The 10,278-nt window shown below is 31.5% G+C and overlaps 1 long non-coding RNA gene across 2 annotated transcripts; it reads right to left on the minus strand.

Annotated features, from left to right (window-relative positions):
- Nucleotides 1-1,156: 1,156 nt before the first annotated feature.
- On the minus strand, nucleotides 1,157-8,139 carry LOC143237892 (uncharacterized). Of its 2 annotated transcripts, none has more exons than XR_013020315.1 (4): nucleotides 7,723-8,139; nucleotides 5,835-5,937; nucleotides 5,145-5,272; nucleotides 1,157-1,501 (listed from the first exon to the last, which is right to left on the minus strand). It is a non-coding gene; the product is annotated as an uncharacterized LOC143237892 (long non-coding RNA). The 2 variants fall into 2 exon arrangements; XR_013020314.1 differs by having other exon boundaries at nucleotides 1,159-1,501; nucleotides 5,844-5,937; nucleotides 7,723-8,135.
- Between the last annotated feature and the right edge of the window lie 2,139 nt (nucleotides 8,140-10,278).

Here is a 10,278-nt window from a genome sequence, read left to right on the forward strand (position 1 = left end):
TAAACTAAACAAATTTGGCGAAAACAAATAGCCTTGCCGAACGTTTCTTTCGATTTTTATGCATTTGTTTATTTCGTATTCTATTCTTATTCCTTCTGTCTGCTTTCAGTAAAGGTTTCTTATAATTGTAATGTCTTTCTCATCTCAGTTCAATTTTCAGAGCATCTGTAGCAATTATTTATGCTTTATTTTATCGAATCCTTTAGTGTATTTTATGAAGGAGAGGCAAAGATCTTTCTGTAGTTCAATAGCTCAATTGAAAAAGCATTCTCAGAATAAATATTGCACTTCTTGTCCCATTTCAGGTTTTTATAAGGCTTTGAGCTCTTAACATAATGATTTTTATTATGTGATTCATAAGGCTTATGACTCGATGTTATTCGCATTACGTTTCATCAAATATATTTTGTGAATGAAATGAAAACTTATCTACTTTTATCTTTTAGAATTTTACCACTGTTATTTCATTAATCGCTTCGGCTAGTTTTTCTATGCAGAACTTTTTAAAGCTTGTATCATTTCAATTGCGATTCTGTTTGACCTTGTTATTTTGTTTCTTTTAATTTTATTTTAATTTATTCTTAAGTGTTTTTTTCTCATTGTGGAATGACTTCTTTAGTTGTGGCAACAAATGGCTTTAAATATGTCCCATTTTCTTTTTTTTCTAGTACTCATCTTCTGTCACAACTACTGCATATTTAGTTGTTATATTTGGGTCGTCATGTAAGCTATTCAATGAAATTGTGGTTCTTTTTTAGGTTTTTCATATTCGTAATTTTACATATTACTGAAATATGGTCTCACCCATAATAAGCTCCAAAGTAAGTGTTTTATTGTTAATTTACATTTCAAAATCGTATTTCTACCTTTCGCATTTTGGTTACGAACATTATCTCCTGAGCTTTTAAAAAGTCCAAGAACACCTTAACTTTTTTCTAAATCAAGTGTTTGTGATTATCTAATTGTCGAATCTGCAGTATTCTACTCACTTCTCTTCTCTCTCGTTCCATGTTTTCCATCCACAACTTCTGACTACTATTTCTTATCTTTGATTTCCAACATCAACACTCAGATCTTTTAATATAATGATCACTTCTTAGACTCGCATTCACTTTTTGGCTTTCATAACGTGTCATAGAATTGTTAATATCCTCCTCACTTCTTTGTGACATCGAAGCATACATTTAAATGATGAAAATGTGAAAAGATTGTCCTCTGAGTTTTAAAAGCATGAAGCTGTCTGAAAAAGTCCAGTATCAGAGATGCTTTTTGAATATTTCTTATCTGCGATTATTCGAACACCCCTTTGATGTTTTTCCCCTCCCGAATAAATAATTATTAAATAAAGTGCTTTAAACACCTAGATTTTTCCATCTTGTTTATTCATCCCAAGGACGTAAATATGTAGTCTAGTCATTTCTTGTTTTACATTTTATAGTTTTCAATCAGGTAGAGTGCTCCGGTATTCTGTATGGTCATCTTGATGACGTTCAGGTACTTCCTATCGTACGTAAGTAACATAATTGAGCACTAGAATACTATAATCAGATAAAACTCACATAATCTGTACATGACCAATATACAACAGTGACTTGGCTCTGTCTTCTCTTAAGTATTATTTTATTTATTAGAGTCACTATCTTCTTACCGAATGGGCCCCTGCGTAGCCAAGTGGGTTAAGGCGTTCGACTCGTAATCTGAGGGTCGCGGGTTCAAATCTCCGTAGCACCAAACATGTTCGCCCTTTTAGCCGTGGGAGCGTTATAAAGTTACGGTCAATCCCATTATTCGTTGGTAAAAAAGTAGCCCATGAATTGGTGGTGGGTGGTGATGATTAGCTGCCTTACACTACCAAATTAAGGACCACTAGCGCAGATAGCCATCGTGTAGCTTTGCGCGAAATTCAAAAAACAAACCAACAAACTTGCCGAATGATTAATTGTGCTCCACTTGAATACCACGCTTGGTAGGGTGTTTCTTTTATTCTTGTCTGTGTGTCACAGTTACCTTCCCATTGATCACCCCCCGGTTCATAGTGTGATAGTTGGTTTAGTTGCCGACAACTTAGTCCTCTCTTAGTCGCCTTTTACGACATCCAGAAAATCCAGTGGGTCTAAATTCTTGTTTAGCCATACCTCCAGGCCCGTTTAAATACTAACCAGTTAAATATTTTAAAAGAGAACATCATTAACATAACAGCATAATGATAACTGTCTGCTAGTGTTTATTGTTATTACCTACTGCACATAGAACTTCACAATACTAAAACTGTTTCCTTTTAATTACGTATAAAAAAACATTTCCATCTAAAAAGGTCATTCAAGTTGTGAATCACTCATCTTCTGTTGTCGTTGTGGCATAACATACTTTCAGATTTTGTAAAATCTTTGTTGTACACAAAATGGGGTCTTACGAATTTTACATAGTACTGTGTAGAGTGTTTTGCACACTGAGTACAAAATATTTAAAGAATGCACATGAAACACGTTTATTCAAAAGATTTGTTTTGAAATAAGTAAAAAATAAACTAAATCCTTTTTCGGATAATTTATTTAAAGTTAAGAGGTTACGTCTTTTGGTTGAAACCAGCCAGGTGCTCTCTAGTCCTATTTCAGCAGAGATGCTACTTCACACACTTATGAAATCCTCAACAATCACGAAAGTAAAGGAGACATTAAAATTCTTACATACTGACAAGTACCACATTACTCTGCGATTTTAATTCATGCAACTTTTGTCAGTGCTTTAAGTCTGTATCTACGCTAAGAATTTGAATTAGGCAAAAGTATTGCCTAATAATTTTTATAAAGTTGGAAAAGTAGCCGAGAAATCTTGTTTCAACTAAGTTTTCTTTTTTTTATTATAAAGTATTTCAAATCATGTAAATATTTTTGCATAATTTTGTAAAGGTAAGCCTGTAAAAGCTTTAGTAAATAATACTGCTGCATTATTTAATTTTCCTGCAAATTACTGTGCAATAAAAGGAAAATTGTCTGACAAGTTGTCTTCTGCAGTTTGATTTGTCCTTTACTGTTCCTTAAAATTTAACAGTATTTTAACTTGAAAGATTTAGTCTTTGTTTTTAAACTTTGAAATATATGTACGAAATATAACATTTTTATTCTGCTAGTCATAAAAACACTTAATTTTTCCTCATGTAAAAGTTTATTTATAATACTTTATAGTCACATATGTACATATTAATTTAAAGGTTATTCGTGATTACTATTCAATGGTTTAAATTCTATAACCTACTACATTATATCCTAGTTTCTTTTGAAACAAATCTGATGCATAAGAATTTATTATAGTTTTCATAAGTCGTCATATTTTAGCAAATAAATATTTAAAAAAATAATTTTCCATGTTTAATAATTTTCTCCAATATTGATACTTGTAGTAAATCAAAACAGTAATTATATAAAAAGTTAACTATTTCAAATGTTGGTTACAGCATAGACAAAAAAGGTAATGAAACGAATTTTCTAGCAACATTATATATAAATAGGAATTTTTAGATAAATTACATAAAAAGGGAGGTTTGGTTTTTATGACATTTCGAGCAAATACTCTTTTTGAATTCAGAAATAAATCTTTGCCAAGTAGATAAAAAGTTAAAACTAAAAAATCTTTCAAGGTAGTTTATCTCCCAAAACATAATTTCTTTAACGCCTCTGTATTTTTCAAGTTTTTAAATATAGTTCACAAAGTAACTTCCAGGTTTTTTCTTCATGCAAAAATTCGTTATATTATCTCTTTCAACTTCTAAAATTGTTTACAATTATATATTCTTCAAAGAACCAGTTTCTAAGGTTTAATTGCAATTCAACTCTACTTTTATATTGATGCATTTCTTTCTAAAAGACCCTAACCATACCTCAGAACTTGGTATGGGTAAATGGCATAAGATGTACAGTTTCAGAGACATATTTATATAAGCTTACTATGTACGTGTGATATACAGATGGATATTTCTAACTGTCTTAACAAATATTCCCTCAATATGTGGCAGATGTTTCTATCACTTTTCATACAGTTAGAATCATAATAGTCGAATATTTCCCTTACAGATTCACCTAAACCAGTAATCTACTATACGAAAAGAAATAAATTCTTCATTAACACAAGATAGGTATTTAGTAAATTGCATTGCCATTAAGCTACAGCTAGTTATAAAGTCTTTAACTGTCTGGAGGAATAAATACATTTGCTTACTTTAATAAATGTTTACTTTTGTTTGTTTTCAAACTGATAGTTTATTGATTTTTTTTTTACAAAGAGCAGTGATCGTAAACGTTATGGAGGTTGCATAATAAGTTTTTTTTTTGTCAGCAGAAATCAACTTGTCATGCAATTTACAAATATGTTTGTAAAGGTATCTTAAAATAACGTAGTTGATTGTTCTCTAAAACACATATTTACGTATCACGTAACATTAACTTGTGGAGAGTAGCTTATGTAACACAACTAGTTACATTAAAAAAAAATTCATCTAAGTTTTTTTTTTCGAGTCTTCCCTTGTACCTCACACATTTTGAAGTAGTGGTCATGAAACATCCTTACAGAATATTTCCAATATGCTTTATGTATCTGGTAAAATCTTGAGGTAGACTCTTTATACTGTGTGTAATCATAACACCGAGAAGAAGTCATCTTTAGAGATTTCATAAAAAAGGTATATATAAAATGTGAATACTAAACAGTTAAGTGAAATAAAACAAAATAAAAAAGGACTGCGTTAAAAGCAGCAAATCCAAATCTGTAACTGATGATAACTTGTTATAAACAAAAATCAAAAACCTTGCACTAATCGAAAAGATGCCCAGGGTACAGGCTATAATGTGGGAAATAAAATTTACTCTAGATTTTAGAGGTGAATGAAAAGTAGGACCCATATTGCAGTGGGAATACACCATCTATCAGTCTTAACCTCCGATCCCCAGTCTCACATGAAAAGTAATAAAATAATTAAACTAATAGAAACGGAAGTTAGGAGAACGAGGTGTGGGTGCTCAAGCCCATCACGTCCCATATCACCCCTTACTACCTATTGACAATTTTGGGCAGGTGACTGCTCTTCAAAATAAATGGAAAAAAAATAATAACGTATTACCACTTGTATGTAAGAAGTTAAATATACTTACCTCCTGAAGTTGGCATTCCAGCCCTCATTAGGGTAGTAGCCCAGTAGACAAATTATACCAGCATAAAGGGTCCAAACCAGTTGTCTGTACTAACTAGTATAACTCCCAGCCACCACTCATTAAGTTCACTGTAATTCATGTAATTCGTCTTGAGAATACAAGTCTACTGTAACTACCAATTCTCAAGCTCTAAACAAGCCTATATATGCAATAAAGTGTACATCCACATAATGTAGTGCTAAATTGTTTAAATAACCTTATTAACAACTAAAAACAGTTATCAAAAACGTTCAGTAAAAGTTCCTTAAGTTTTAATTATTTATATTTATTTAATATATTTTAATATTTATTACAGAATATTTTAATAACTTTATTTACAGTCTTTTATTAAATTCATTATATATTAATTTTTGTATCAACATTAATAATTAGAAATTGTAATTTATTATAAATTTTACAAAATCTGTATAGTTGTGAAGTTATAACAGAGTAGTACGATACATTACTATTGGAATGCATAGAGTTAACTCATATAAGCGACCAAGTTTGTTTGCTCAATTTAGAAGGTGGCATCAGAAGTTGATAAATATATATTAAATGAATGTCTTTTACCAGTTCAACGACATTAAAATAATCTTATTTAATATTAATAAAACAGCATTAGTAAAATTAATTTCATAATCTATTAACCTCATTTACATTGTTCCTATGATAGGGTTATGCTAACTGGCTGCCTTCTCTTTGGTCAGAAACTCAGCATTTGAGACGGCAGTAAACAGCTTTAGTAGTTTTCCTGTAAGTAGAAAATGCAAATATATTTAATCGTTATTACAAGCATAACGAACTTTGAATATTTAAATTTCATTCATTTGTGATTCTCTGGAATAAATGGTTAAGATTTCAGATAATCATGAAAAATTTGAAACAAATTATTTTAAAATGTTCCAAGGAAAATTGTAGTATAACAAGTTTAACTTTTGATCAAAAAAGAAATTATCGATGGAGTCGCTTACCCAGTGATTGACCTTAATCCCATTACCTTACAGCGATGTTGGCCATTATTATAATTAAGAATTGTTCTTCTTAAATTGTGCTATAAAATATAAATTGTAATTACCGCATGATATCGATTTATACCTACAGACATATATTTTGTGTTTGGTATGATGTGTGTTGTGATCATATTACAATAAATAGTAGTTTATGTCATTCAAAGTACCTGATTGTTTAAGTTTTAATTATTGTATCATCCTTTGTGTGACAAATTAATTAAAATTGTTTTAATTAATTAATAGTGTAATTTGTTTATTTTTGTCTGAAATTAAGCACAAAGCTACACAATGGGTTGTTTGTACTTTGCCAACCACGAGTATCAAAACCCGGATTCTTGTGTTATAAATCCACAGACATATCTCTGTGTCACGAGGGAAGGACGAGTAATTTAGTAATGAAAAGTTTCAACCAATAAGTTTTAATTATTGTATCGTCGCGTTTAAGATGAATTAATTAGTCCTAAGTGTTTTTTATGACAATTTGATTATAAGTTATTTAATTTATTAGTGTTAAGTGTTCTATTTAGACGATTAATTATAAATGATTTAATTAACTAATTATAAATCAATTAGTGTTAAGCACCTTTTTAGGACGAGTTAACTAACTAATTATCGACATAGCGGCCTACTTTGTGATGTAATCAACCGTCATGACCGCTTGTCTGGAATCGAACTATGATTTCAGCCCGCAATAAGATTAGTTGCTCCTTCTAGTGCAACTTTGTAGAACTATGCCATAATGGACGCCTGTAATTTCGCGTAGCAACGGGTACCTGTCGACCCGCCCTCTTGTAACAATGTTTGGAACTATGATGATAGTCCCAGACTTACTACTCGCGTAATTTATTAAGAATTACTAAACATTATCATGAAAAACATTGGAACTAAAACATACAATCGTAACTTCTAATTCGACAAATAACGTTCTATTTCTCGTAGGTTCTAATAACTACTAATCATTAATATAATGAACAATTTATGGCTAAATCAGTCATGACTAAAAAGAACCTTCTCTGAGTCACTGCACACATCATGACAAAGTGACACCTTAAAGAAGAAGGTCACATCAAAGGTTGTTTGACATCACTATTCGTATTTGATAACGACATCTTTGAAAATGACTTTTAAATTACCATAGAGATCCAATGTTTGTGATATGTGTAATTTCTGGTTAATATTTATGGCATAGCATGGTGCTTTCTGGTCAGTGTTACTTTAATAAGAGTTTATAATGCATAGTCAGATCCCACAGGAGTAGTATAATTCTCATATAGTTATAATTTTTACTTGAAACACTTAAGTATTGTATAAATATAAATATTTACATTTCGGTATCACTAATCACTTACAATGTAAAAATACGGCTTTATTAATTTTTTACATATATTTTCAAGTTTGGAAATTTAATTTCAATGAGTTTATCACTTATTTGAAACTGAACAACAAATTACAGTTGAATTTAAAAGTAGTTATCCATTCATATATTCTGTTCCAAAACCAAAAAGTAACTTGTAAGCAGAACTTACTTTGTTGATTTCTGGCCGATCGTGGTACGTAGTTGGGTTTAATAACCCAGGGGTGGTCAGTAAATATAATTATTTCTTGACTAATGTGATAATTTAGAGGTCGTTGTAGTTAAAGTTCAAGGAAATAAGTTGTTGTGGTCAAGCGAAAGGAGAGACTGATAAGAATACTATAATTGCTTTCACTATCCTGTTGATGTGGTAAGAAAGGACTAAAGCTTTGAGTTCTGTTCACGAGCCCCAGTGGCACAGCGATTTGTCTGAGGACTTACAACTCTAAAAACCTTGTTTCGATACCAGTGGTGGACAGAGCACAGATAGCCCATTGTGTAGCTTTGTGCAACTTCAAGAAAGTAAACTGACACACGAAATCAGTGGGCAGCGAACAGAAAAAAACAAACCAACGCCCGCCCGCCCCCCTCCCCCGAGGACCGACGCACCTCATCCCAGAAACGACACAAGAACAGAATCGTAGTTTATTGCTTGCTATTAACATTTATACAGAACAGATGATATTTTATAACATAAACTATAATTTCAATTCCAGTAACAATAAACTGTATTCAATAAAAGACACAAGGCTGACAAACTCGAACAATTTAAGCATGTTATATATAACAATTTCACATTTCTATGCAACATATATGCAACTACACTTGTAATCTGCTGTTATTCCATTAGGTAACCTGAAAAAATAAAGAAGGGGCACGAGAAGGACAACACAAAACGCTTAAGGCGGTTGTTGAAGGGAGTTTGGCAATGATGTAGTTCAAATGAGAAATAAATTTTTTCCAGAGGCTGGTGTTTTGCGATTTTGGTGAATTTCGTATAAAGGTTATTCCTAGTCTTGTATTTTTGTAATGAGGGTTGTGAAGCGTCTTTGGATTGTTTTTGACTTAGTTACTTTGTGAAGGTATGTGCCAGGGATGTAAACTGGAAGACAGTAAGCTAAACGTATTGCCGTTTAGCTTACGTCTTCTGATTTACGTGACAAGGCAGCCTTATTCAAAAACTGGTCTTATATATGCATTATGTATTATCATGATTGTGCTCTCGTTGCAAGCTATGGCGTAACCGCTAATATGTCTGTTTCGTTTTGTTTATGATTTCTTCGAAATGTGTGTTTCAGGCTATTTTTGTTGAAGGATAATCCAAAATATTTCATTTTATTCGTGAAGGTGATTTGTGTGTCATGAAGCTTTAGCTTATCTGTTCTAACTTTTTTGTTATATTGTTTAACCTGTGATAAAAGATAATAGATTGTGTTTTAAGTTTAGTGGAATGCACTACATGTTGCATTACGTGACTATATGGGCCGAGTGTGGCTTCCCAGTTCAGCTGCCAGAAGTGGATTACGTGACGGCGACGTAATTTGTTTATTGCGAGATTTGTGTTTCAGGAAGTACCAGAAAGTACGTATGATTGATAAATAATACGTACAATAGTGAGCTTAAAATTGAGCCATGCAGTATGTCAGGTTGTAGCTTGAATGAGGAAGAAATGTTATTATTTATCTTTACCTTCGTAGCTCTGTCGGTTAGGAAATCTGAAATCCATTTGATAAGTAGACTACACATATTGTAATTTCATAATTTATATCTGAGGCCATTGTGTCAGACAGCATCAAAAGTTTGTTGGCATGTAAAAATGCACTGTTTGTTGTTTGGTTATGGTTAAAACTTTTGTGAATGGGCACTATTAATCTTACTAAATGATTCATTGTTTGACGTTGTTTACGTGTTGCGTTTTGTATGTCAGAAAGGAGCTTGTTAGATTTGATATGGAAAAGCAGTCTTGTAGTTATTATTTCTTCCATTAGTTTGCCTATGCAATTTATGGATGATGCTTATGATAATAGATGTCCACGCTGTTGAAAGATATCTTGATTTTAATGATAGATTAAACAAGATTGTGACATGTGTAGTGAATAAGTTAGAATCGTTTTTAAGATAATGTTTCTGATGCTATCCATACACGGGACGAAGTTTTTAATTTTTATGTGAATTCTGATGTCAACTTTAGTAAAATATCTTTAGATGCTTATATAAGAGTGAGTGGGTTGTCTGGGCAGAGTTGAACTGGGAATGTGAGAGTGAAAATGTTGTTTTCCTGCATATAATTATTTACATTGATGTATTGATCATTATTGAAAGTGTTGATATGTGGTGTAGTGAAGTAATCACTAAATAGTTTAGTTTTATTCTTCCCTGTATTTTCTGTATTATTATTATATTTTATGATGTGATTTGTTTGAATGGATTTATCGTTCCAAATAATATTGAACATTTTCAAAACAAAGAGCTGGATCTTGTTTATTATTGTCTATTGACTGACAAAAGCACTGTTAGTTTTACTCTTCTTTTGTTTTGAATATTCTTTTAACATTGTTCTTTGTGTTATAATTACGGTCGTTTTAAGGTTTGTGTCTCTTGACTGAATAAACTATCTACGTAAATTTATTCCGTTTTTATGTTTTTATTAATTTGTGGAATCAACTGCCAACTATTAATGTTTAGATTTTTCTGTCCGATTGGTACATTATTTCAGGGAGGTTTTGCT

Source organism: Tachypleus tridentatus, chromosome 13, assembly GCF_004210375.1.
Source record: "Tachypleus tridentatus isolate NWPU-2018 chromosome 13, ASM421037v1, whole genome shotgun sequence".
Taxonomy (NCBI): domain Eukaryota; kingdom Metazoa; phylum Arthropoda; class Merostomata; order Xiphosura; family Limulidae; genus Tachypleus; species Tachypleus tridentatus.